This window comes from Erythranthe guttata, chromosome 6 (assembly GCF_056151865.1).
Source record: "Erythranthe guttata isolate IM_541 chromosome 6, IM_541, whole genome shotgun sequence".
Lineage (NCBI taxonomy): Eukaryota > Viridiplantae > Streptophyta > Magnoliopsida > Lamiales > Phrymaceae > Erythranthe > Erythranthe guttata.
The window spans coordinates 11,211,657-11,224,020 of record NC_142538.1 but is presented as its reverse complement, the minus strand read 5'-3'; the positions used below and the strand labels follow the sequence as shown (position 1 = coordinate 11,224,020).

Genomic DNA, 12,364 nt, shown 5'->3' with positions numbered 1-12,364 from the left:
ACAATAATAATATTACGTCGATCGGTTAACAAATCAATCAAAAGAAAAGGACAAAAATAAATAAATAATATTGATGTGGTTGACAATATTATTATTGTGTTTACAGTAAATTAAGTATCAATCACATTAATATTAAAATAGTACATAGTAATATTATTATGTTGATCGATCAACAAATCAAATAAAATAAAAAAGCCAAAAATATAATGTTGATGTGGTTGACAATAATATTAATTGTGTTTACCTTAATTTTACTGTCAGTGGCAGTAATATTACTACTATTGGTTAGCGGCGTGCGGAAAAAAAAGAAGTAGATTTTGTTTTCAAAAAACAAATTCAGAAAAAAAATAAGTTTGAAAAAAAGATTCAAAATTGGATATTTTTGGACAAAATTGATGAAATTGAAGTCACATTAGGATTACAATTAAGAATTAAGTTTAAAGAGTTGGGGGTAATTTGGTCATATAAATTAAGTTTGCCTTTATTTATAATAGGGGAAAGTACAATTAACCCCCATTGAGTATAAGGTCCGACCCGAAATGCCCCATCAACTACAATCTAGGACAATTTGTAAACTTTTGTAACTCTGTCAACGTTTATAAATGCTAACAATATTAACGACGTTACATTTTCTGTTACGAATTAAAAAAAAAAAATTTAAGAAACAAAAACACAGCTACACTCTCTCTATCTATCTCTCTCTCAACACTTAAAGAAAAACCAATATTCTCGAATCTCTCTCTCAACACATCATCACCTGAAGCACTCTCTCTCCACAGTTGCAGGAAATAAAACTCTCATTTCACTCTTTCTTCTCGTTCCTCCTAGATAATTTGGTCGCATTCTTGAATAATTTCGTAAAGGCCCGACCTATTGAAGTAATCCAACGTTTGGAAGGAAGCTCAACTCGTTTGGGTCGATTAAAGGAAATGAGCGTTTGAATTTAGTAATGTGTGTGTAGCTTTTAAGGATATATGTTAATATGAGAAGATGTGTTTTGATTTGGAGCAAAAATCAATGAAAGATTGTTTTGAATTTGAATTTGAGGATTTTGAATTCTTGGAGGTTTTAAATAAAATTTGGGGTTATCAATGAATTGAGATTTTAATTTGGTGGTTTTAAATAGATATTGTTGTAAAACAAAAGTTAAACCTCCACCTCAGCATTTGGAGACAGGACAATAACGGAGGGGTGCAAAATATCCAAATTTGTAATTGAGGGGGCATTTTGGGTCGAATCCTATAATCCAAGGGGGTTAATTTACTTACCCCTTTATAATGTGTATTAAAGGGATATGTTTATTGGCAAAATAAATATAACACCGAAACCTATCATAATAAAGATGGTTGGTGAGGGACCTCTTCACAAACAATTAAATAAGATATCAACCAATAAAAGTTACTAAAATCATATTTTTTCATGGACCTCATCACAAAAAAGCCATGCTTCGAAGCCAGAGGATGATTATGCTTCCCTTAAACTATAGCGAGTTCCCATTTACCCTCTACGTGTAGAAGCCCATTCAGCTCGAAACAACAGTTACATTTTTTTCGTGCCAGTACATTTTGTACTTTCTACATCTTTTTTCTTTCGTTTCACATGTTTATTTCCAAATCGATCACAAGTGACATATACTCTATCACAAAAAGCACGACATATACTTAACTTAGCTTAATACCATGGTTTTCAGTTGTGTCTTTCGTCAACTGTTTTAAATATTTGCAACAATTAAACAATTGTACTTGAAAATATTCAGAATAATCAATTTCCACATCATCCTGAAAAATAAATAAAATATAACAATAATTAATTTATATAAAAAAAAAAACAAAGAAAAGAGAACAAATCGCATCTGATGTAGGAGCAGGCGCATCAAAGACGGCGCCCACCTTGGACGCGAATACAATGTACCACGCCCAACATGAGGCGCTGTCTGTTGCGCTTGCTTCCAGTTGGTTGTCCACCCTCTGTGTAAAGTTGACATTTTTGGCAAACAAATTAAAATCTTACCTTCGGTTGAAGTGGATCGTCATTAGAAGGTCTTGAACTCATTAGTGTATGATTATTTCGTAACAAAAATGACTTTTGATGACTTCTTAGTATTTAGAACCGCTAGTAAGAAGTTAGAGAGAAGTAAGAGAAAATAGAACATAGAAAGAATATTTCTTTTTTATTTAGGGGTCATTAGCAATAAATCCCTCATATTGCTAAGAAATGGTGATATGTCCACCCTTTAAACCTTTATTTGTGATAACCCCTAGAAATTTTATTCCCAAGATTACCCTTAAGTCAATTAGCATAGTTTGTCCCAATTATTCCTTTTTTTTCTCTCTCTCTTTCCATAACAACAATTTAATTCCTAAAAATCTACTTCCAAATTCCTAAAAATTTGCTACCAAATAAAAAAAATGTTTTTTTTTTATTATTTTCAGATTTATTTAGCATTTCTTTTCTTTTTTTAATATTTTTTTAATAAAAATATTTTTAAACAAAAAAAATGATTTTTTTTTATGGACATGTTTACTACGCCGAATATGTGACTATATAAATTGTAGTCATATTCTTTCTTTATATTGCAGTTTTTTATATTTTCAACTTAAAAATTCCGATTATTTAGGTGTGGTACAGTCATGTTTTCCAAATTATATAAAGTAACGAAGATTGCCTATTGTTTACAAAAACAATTCAACCAACATTGATACGAACCCCGTAGAACTTGTTACGGGACCCAATAATCTTATGCGGAAGCAAGAACGGAACGTCCAAAAAACAAAGGATTCGATTGGCGGAATTCGGAATATTGACCCCGTAGCTATAGAGAGCTAGAAACCAATATTATCAAGGTGGAAGTATTGACCCTGTGATTATAATGAATCATAAACCAATACTATATTGCTAACAATAATTCACAAGAATCCACTCGCAAATTATCCCGAAGAGTTGTTGAAGAACAACGGAGAATTTTAATCTCTCAAAATAATACTTAAAACTTCCAAATAATAATGAACCTAAAAAAACCTATTTATAACTGTCAAATAGACCTAATCTAACAAGGAAAATAAATCCTAACTTATCTATTGTAAGGAAATAACAAAATAAACTAAATCTATTCCAAATCGGACTCTAAATAGCAAGAAATAAATTTTCCAATAATAAAATACAAAAAATAATAATAATCATCTTTTCCAAGTCACGTCTACTCGGCTCGATGACTAGGTGGGCTCAAGTCCTTGAGCTCGGCTTGCTTCACAATCTGGCCCGATAATTCGCTCGAATTAAGCTCAGCTGGGATCGAACTAGACTTCGTCAATTCTTCCTTTCGGAGCTCGTGCTCTACTAAGCTAAGCATGGCTGCTTCAATGCGCTTGGCTCAAGCTTGCGTAGTCAGTCCTCTTGGCACATGCGGCAAGTCCAAGTCATGAACTCCTTCATCCAGCTCGGCACTACCTCTCGTAATTGGCTGGATCGTATCATCCTCCCCCTCTTGAAAATGATTCGTCCTCGAATCTGAACCTACATCAAAGGGACATAGGTCAAAATCATTAAATGTCGAACTAACTTGATACTCACTGGGAAGCTCGATCTTATATGCATTATCGTTAATCTTCTTCAGGAATTGGAAAGGTCCATCTCCTCGTGGCTTAAGTTTTGAACTCCGCTGATTGGGAAACCTTTCCTTTCAAAAATGAACCCAAACCCAATCTCCCAGCTGAAAGGTAATGTGTTTTCACAATGTGCTCGTGTGCTTCTTCTTGGATTTTCTTCACTAACTCAGCCTTACGCTTCCCATCTAGACTAGAAATCTCATTAACAGGTAAAGGCAACAAATCCAAAGAAGTTAGCGGATTAAAACCACAAACAATCTTAGAAGGTGAAAACTTTGTAGAAGAATGCACCGATCTATTATACGCGAACTCAATAAAAGGAATACATTTCTCCCATGACTTTAGGTTTCTTTTAAGAACAGCTCGCAATAACATACCTAATATTCAATTATCTACCTCGGTTTGACCATCGGTTTGTGGATGACATGTAGTAGAAAAGAGTAAAGTCGTACCTAACTTACCCCACAAAACACGCCAAAAATGACTAAGGAATTTAACATCCCTATCCCTAACAATAGTACGAGGTACCCCATGCAAGTGCACTACTTCGCTAAAGAATAAATTTGCTACATGCGTAGCATCATCAGCTTTATGACATGGAATGAAGTGTGCCATTTTAGAAAAACAATCTACCACAACAAAAACAGCATCTCGACCTTTACTAGACCTCGGCAACCCTAAAACAAAATCCATTGATACATCAGTCCAAGGGTGAGTAGGAACAGGTAATGGCATATATAATCCATGTGGTTTAACCCTAGATTTAGCTCGGCTACATGTTAGACACTTCGAACAAATCCTCTCAACATCTCGCTTCATACGCGGCCAAAAGAAATGTTCTTTTAAAATATCTAATGTTTTAGAAACACCAAATTGTCCTATTAAACATCCTAAATGTGATTCTCGAACAAGTAATTCACGAAGCGAACTATTAGGCATGCAAAGTTTGTTCTCCCTAAACAAATAATCATCATGCTTGTAGAATTTTTCAAAAGTTCTTTTTTTGGCATGCAACAAATATAGTATCAAAATCATGAACGTTCACGTACAGCTCCTTAACATGCTCAAAACCTAAGAATTGAGCACTAAGGGTCGACACGAGAACATAACTGCGAGATAGTGCATCAGCTACCACATTATCATTACCTTGTTTGTACTGTATCACAAAAGAAAACATCTCGATAAACTCCACCCGCCGAGCATGTCTTCGGTTAAGCTTGCCTTGGCCCTTAAGATGCTTTAGCGACTCGTGATTTGTGTGTATTAGGAATTCCTTAGACCACAAGTAATCTTGCCAAGTCTCCAAAGCTCGCACCAACGCATATAGCTCTTTGTCATATGTTGAGTATTTCAAGGTTGCGTCGTTGAGCTTCTCGCTAAAATAAGCGATAGGTCGCTTGTCTTGCATAAGCACTGCACCAATACCAATTTCCAGAAGCATCACATTCGATTTTAGAAGTTTAAGAAAAGTTTGGTAAAAGTAATAAATGAGCAGAACTTAGCTTATCTTTCAAAGTGCGAAATGCATTCTCTTGCGCCTCGCCCCACTTGAAGCCAACCTCCATCTTGATCACCTCCGTCAAAGGTGCTGCAATTGTGCTGAAGTTCGGTACAAATCTCCTATAGAATCCCGCTAGGCCATGGAAGCTTCGCACCTCAGATGCATTCTTGGGTGTTGTCCATTCACGAATAGCTTTAACATTTTCCTCGTCCACTTCAACGCCCCTAGAACTCACAACAAAACCAAGGAAAACTATCCTACCTAGGCAGAAATCACTTCTTTAAATTAGCATATAATTGTTCTTGCCGTAAGGACTCCAAGAGACACCTCAAATTCTCAGCATGATCATGCAAATTATTGCTATATACTAAGATATCATCAAAGTAAAAAAAAAACAAATCTTCCTATGTAAGATCGCAGAACATGATTCAAAAGTCACATAAATGTACTTGGTGCATTAGTTAAACCAAAAGGCATCACTAACCATTCATACAATCCATGCTTAGTTTTAAATGCAATTTTCCACTCATCTCCCTCTTTCATGCGAATTTGGTAATAACCACTTTTCAAATCAATTTGAGAGAAAATAATGGAACCATGTAGTTCATCTAACGTGTCATCTAATTGAGGAATGGGGTGTCAATACTTTACCGAAATTTTGTTGATGGCTCGACAATCAACACACATTCTCCAACTCACATCCTTCTTTGGTACTAGTAAAACAGCCACTGCACAAGGACTCATGCTTTGTTGAACATGTCCTTTAGCTAACAGGTCGGCCACTTGCCGTTGTAACTTCTTCGTCTCCTCGAACTACTTCGGTAAGCTGGTCTATTTGGAATTTGGGACCCTGGAATAAAATCAATTTGGTGCTCGATCCCTCGAATTGGTGGCAACCTCGTTGGCATCTCTTCCGAAAAGACATCATCGAACTCCTGCAAAAGAGAAATAACAATACTAGGCAAAGAAGAATTAAGGTTAGCATGAGAAAAATAGGACTCTCTAAACACTAACAACATCATTGTTCTCTCTCCCTTACATGCACTCTTACTCTCTTTCTTTTGCATAAAAGCTCACTTTTCTCTCATCTCTCTTTATTAAGTTTGCACTATCTTCTTTTTCTTTTCTCACTTCGGCTAAACTCTCTTGTTTTACCTCTCCACTACTACTAAGTTCGTTCTCATTTTGATTTGAACTGGCAGCAATGGACTTCTTAATCAAATTTTGCTCCTCAAACACCAGACGAGGTGATAAATGTGCAAGTGTGATTCGCTTGCCATTCTTAGTAAAAGTGTAGCATTTTTGTAACCATCATGGACTGTTCGTCGATCAAATTGCCAAGGTCGCCCAAGTAAGATATGACTTGCTTGCATGGGCACAACATCGCACATCACCTCATCTTTGTATTGTCCAATACTAAAGGAAATCAGTACTTGTTTCGTCATTCTGAATTGCCACTTTCATTCAGCCACTGAAGTTTGTAAGGTCTCGGTTGTTTGGTGACTTGCAGCCCTATCTTGTCTACCATTAGATTGCTTGCTACATTCACGCAACTTCCTCCATCAATTATCAATCCACATACTCGGTTTTCAACGTGGCAGCGTGTATAGAAGATGTTCTCTGGCTGTATTACATCACCATCTTCTTCAACTTGCACGTGGAGAGTTCGAAGTACAACAAGTGCGAGTCCATCAACAGCTTGTACCACGTCATCTTCCTTAGGTGATGTTTTCAAAATTGACTCTTCCTCCTCCTCCTCGACTCCAGCTCGCCATTATCCAATAAAATCATAGCTCGCCGGTTAGGGCACTCCATGGCGATATGGCCTGCTCCATGACATCTATGGCATTTAATATCACGTGTTCGTTGTGGTTGTGACGAATTATTACCTCTCTCAGTTGGTGCTTGGTTGATTGGATTTTCATTGAAAGGTTTCGTTGTCGATTTCTCCTCGGGTTTTGAAGTAGGATTCCATCGCGGTTTCCAGCTTGATGCCTCATCCCGAGCTGTAGTTCTCCCTTCTAGCTTAAGTTGCCTCTCAACTTTCATGGCCATGTGAACGACCTCCTCAATCTCAACGTAGTGCTGCAACTCCACTACATTAGCGATCTCCCGGTTCAGCCCGCAAATAAATCTTGCCATCGTGGCCTCTCGATCCTCCTCAATATTGGCTCGGATCGTTGCAATCTCCATCTCCTTATGGTACTCCTCGACAGATTTAGTACCTTGCTTTAAGCTTTGCAATTTCAGATGTAAGTCTCTATAATAATGTGAGGGCACGAACCTCCGTCTCATAAGTGCCTTCATAAACTCCCAATCAACAATTGGTGGTTCGCGAGTTATGCGTCTAGTCACTACAAATTGATCCCACCAAACGATAACATAATCGGTGAACGCTACAGCTGCAACCTTTCTTTCCCATTATATGTATGCCTCGGGATCACTCTTCCCTTCGAGAGACGGTATAATCAATTTGATCGAGTTGAGGTTCCCATCAACTTCATCTCTTTCTCGTCCCACATTACCTCGCCTCGGTCTGTCAAATCTGTCACCTCTGTTCCCTCGTCCTCTACGCCATCGTCTAGAAGTATTAGACTCTGCCTCGAATTCTTCATTGAAGACTTGTTTATCGAACTCCAATTCGTCACGTTGGCGTACAACAGGTTGACGAATAGGTTGCCGCAGTTGTGGCTGTTGGGGATCGTGCATGTATACGCAGCGGAATTTAAAAATTTGTGATCGAACTAGTTTCGATTACATGCATAAACTAATCACATAGCCAATGTACCTTAACGCTTCCGCCATACACATGGTAATTATCGATTTTTATCAAAACATGTAAAACCGAAAAATATGAAACATGCTTGTTCATCATATTACAAAATCGAAACACGTAATCACATATCACACATGCTCGTAAATTAAAAATCATACAAACATGTTCGAATCGAATTACGAAAGTTCCGATTTAATTACCTCTTGTAGCGTGAGATTTCGACGAATCGAAATCCAAACTCAAACACGTACAAGCTGCTTTATACCACTCCTAGGGGCTGCAGGAACACCACCAAACGGCAGCTGGTCCGAAGGTGAGGCGACGGCGGCGCGTGGCAGTCAGCGGCGGCGGCGCGTAGGCGGTGCAGCGGCGCGTGCGGCGGTGCAGCGGCGGCGTGGCAATTCCGTCGGGGCAGCAGCTCCTCTCCAATTAGGTTTCACCTCGAATAAACGGATCTCCCCCTACTGTAGCACTAGATACAAAGGGGTTAGATAACAAGGGAATACGATAGAGAAAGAAGAGGGAAAACCGGCGGACGGCGCCGGTGCGGCGGGGCAGCGGTGGCCGAGAGGCTTGGGCGGCTAGGGTTTGACGGCTAGGGTTTTTTTGGAGTAAAAAATCTGATCTCAAACTCTTGTTTGAGGTCTATTTATACTAGGGTTCTCAACCCTTGTGGGTTTAAGTCATTGGGCTTGACCCACTGATGCATTAAGCCAATTCCCTCGTCGGCCTCGTTTCTAACAAACGATCGTTCACAAAATTATAGTAAAATTATATTTGTGACGAGCTCAAAGTCCTCGTCGATACGAGTGCCTCTTAGAAATTTCCAATTTCCAAAAATGGAAACTTCCACTTCAGTGGACCTGCTAAATCGGGAAACTTCCCAATTTAGAAAGTTCACTAAATTCCGCATGTCTCTTTTCTCCACGTTCATTCCGACTCGTAATCCACAATCACGAATCTTGGACTCAATCATATTGACCTCCAACTTTGCAAAGATTAACATATTAACCTATGCTCATTGTTATCAAGGATCCGTATTACACGAGAAGTGTGACCCTCAATGGTTCAGGTGTATGCTAGCCGTGGGCTAACAACTCTTTGTGATTCGAACAACACATTGTTCTTATACGAACTCCTCCCAAGAGTCCCGATTAGAATAAAACTCATTTTACTTAATCGCCGATCAAATCGGTGCCCAACGAATCAAGATTGGCGTCTAGCAACTACGCATCATGATTCCCTAGATACAAGGGAAGTGCCTGCAAGAACCTTATGATATAGTTAGCGTACAGTACGATCCCTTCGCAACACATGTCCCGATTGAACTAGAGGCATTGGTTCACCGAGACCTCTGATAAAGTTCAATGTCCGTGCGAACGTTCTAGGTATTATAAATCCGTTCGTGTGTGACTTAGGGAAACACATTTCCCTAATCACCCCACTATCAACTCTAGCCAGAGATTCCTTGGATTATAAACCGTCAGAACACACATGACATCCATGACTACTCAAGCGCTCGAATCCCCTACTACAATGCACAGGCTTCACACTAGATTTCGGATTGCACGAATGTTGGCCCTTGGAGTGGTCCGCTGTGGGACTCAGGGACAGGTCACGATACAATCGGTCCTCTAGTGAAGTCACGGTGATGTCTGGGTCTTAAGGACTAATGGTGTACAACTATATCTTAGAAACCTATTACTCGATGAATGAGAACCACTTATAGATTTCTAGGGCGAGGGAGTTCAGTGAACTCATCTAGTATGAGCACCCACTCAAGTATGCCGATGTCACAACACCGAGGACTGATGAGACGCAGTACACATACACTAAGTGCTAGTCTCAAAAGGGAAAGGCCGGTATCCTCATTATTGGCGTAACCCATCGACTAGGAACAAGGTTTAACAGTTACATTACATTGCTGAGTTATCTCACGATTCTACTAGATCAACTCACAGTAATAGAGTAACTCGTTAGGACTATACCTATGCTGCTTGCATGGGATAAGAGATATAGAATGCCAAATGAAATGTTTTATTATTACGAACGAAAAACGATTGTTTTATTACAAGATAAAAGGAAAGACCACAGCCACAAGTTGGCTTGTTGGTCACCTACTCCAACAGTGGCGCCAGTGCAGGTCTTATCCTACTCAACTCATCGATTTTATTTTGCATCCTCTGAAGGGTTATATGCAAACGTTGGAAGTGTTGCTCCGTGGCTCCGTCCTTCTCATCACCACTACCATTTCTTGATATGGTGTTCGAACTGCAAAATATTGTTAAAAAAAAAAAAGATTTTCATCACCACGCCCTCACGTGTATCACTCAAGATGATGTTCACTCAATTCACTCGTGTTTCACACAATTTGGCTTTTACCCTCTTTTGATCAAACACTCTCTTGCCTTTTTCCACTCGTAAACTCCCTTCGAAGTTCTAAAGAAACAAATCGAGAAAATATTGAGTGGTTTTTGTTTTTTTTATTCAAAGCTAAATAGTATTTTATCAATTCAGAAATTATGTGGAGGCAAATAAAAGCAATTTCGAATTTAATGATAAAAGGAAACAAAAGGAATAGGAAACAAAGAAAACAACGTGGAATTCAATTAGGAGAAAGGTAGACAAGGAAACAAGATATTCAAGGAGTTGCCCAAGTCTATTAAAACTTGGTTTGTGTTGCCCAAATCTATTAAAACTCCTTACAAGGAATTTTCCTGGGTTGGATTTCGAATTTTGCTGCTTCTTTTTTTTTTTTTTTTTTTTTGTTGTATCTGGTTTTTCTAAGATTTTTCGAATTGTTTTTTTTTTTTTTCTGTTTTTTTTTATGTTTTTTTTTTACTAACAAACCCTAACGTGGGCTGGAAGTAACTTTAAAGAAAAGCAAAATTTGAATTTTTTTTTTTTTTTTGACGAAGACTCTAGACAACACAATTTAAGAAAAGATGAGATAGAGAAGGCACGAAAAATCGAAGAACGAAAACAAAACAAAGACACGAAAAAAATGATAGGTGAAACCTTTTCTTGGAAATTGGCTATGTTTACCAACTGAACGAACCCGGTAGAACTTGTTACGGGACCCAATAATCTTATACGGAAGTAAGAACGGAACGTCCAAAAAACAAAGGATTCGATTGGCGGAATTCGGAATATTGACCCCGTAGCTATAGAGAGCTATAAACCAATATTATCAAGGTGGAAGTATTGACACCGTGATTAGAATGAATCAGAAACCAATATTACATTGCTAAGAATAATTCACAAGAATCCACTCGCAAAATATCCCGAAGAGTTGTTGAAGAAGTGTTGGGTGCTAAATACCTAACACGCAAGTGCATGTATCGCAAACAAGTAGTAAAAGTGGACTCGTGAGAGTCGGATGTCGATCCCACAGGGAATACTCAAATTATCTAATCCTAAGTACCAAATTCTAACAATTATGATTTTTATTCAGCCTACGCAAGGTTGTCAAATTTAATCAACTAATTAATTAAACTAATTATGAAAGCAAAAAAACAAGAAAGAATATCAATATAAAAACGGATGTAGGATTTTATCTTCCCCCTATGCGATAATTCATCACTCATTTAACCTCTATCATGCAAGTTACGATTCCCGATTATTAACCCGAGACACTCAATTACTCATAACCCGCTGTCGCGTGTATTATGAGTCTATTATTTATAACCGATTCACTATATGTCTATGCAAACCAATTATGAATAAAGCATTAAATAACAAGTCTCGTAAACGGCTACCTAAGGTATTATCTATATGTCTACGATAATACATGCAATTAACACACTCATCCGGTGAAAACTACTCGAAGGCTCTTCTATCCCTGTTCTAATTATTAAAACGATCTGTCAATCAATTCTAACAATAACACATAGCAACATAAATTAGCTACGTTCATGCGCTAAATAAGATCAAATAGAAAAAATAATCAAGGAATTTAAACTTGTATAATATTAGAAAAATAGGTTTGAATCACCACATAGGGTTCAAATAAAATCCTAGATTAAAAGCTTAGCTAATCGTAATTCTTATGATAAACAAAATAAAAATAAAAGAAATAAGAAAAACTATGCTTGATTCTTCGTTGATCTTCGTTCTTCGCGTTTTGTGGTGTAAAATTTCGTGCTTATGGTGTAGAGACTTGTTGCTTTTATAGGCTTTTCTTGATAAGGAAGTAGTGGAAACCTAATAGGAATCAATTTCCGCCACTTTCCCCCATCAGGATTTGTTCGTCAATTTGTGCCATGTTGGAGTCCTAATTTTGGAATGTTGTGTAAATAAGAATTGTAGCCCTTGCAATTAGCTTTCCAATGCCGTCAAAATCACCTAATTCGGAGTTCGTATGAGAGAGATATGCTCGAAATCGTGGACACTGTCAAAGCTGTGGCGAGATTCCTTCTTCCAATTTGATTTGTTTCCTTATTTACAACTTTTTCCTTTTTTTTTGATCTTTTTTCCTTCATG

General features: G+C 37.8%; 1 pseudogene; it reads right to left on the bottom strand.

The window, feature by feature from the left end:
* Positions 1-3,370: 3,370 nt before the first annotated feature.
* Positions 3,371-7,815, bottom strand: LOC148770147 (uncharacterized; annotated as a pseudogene).
* Between the last annotated feature and the right edge of the window lie 4,549 nt (positions 7,816-12,364).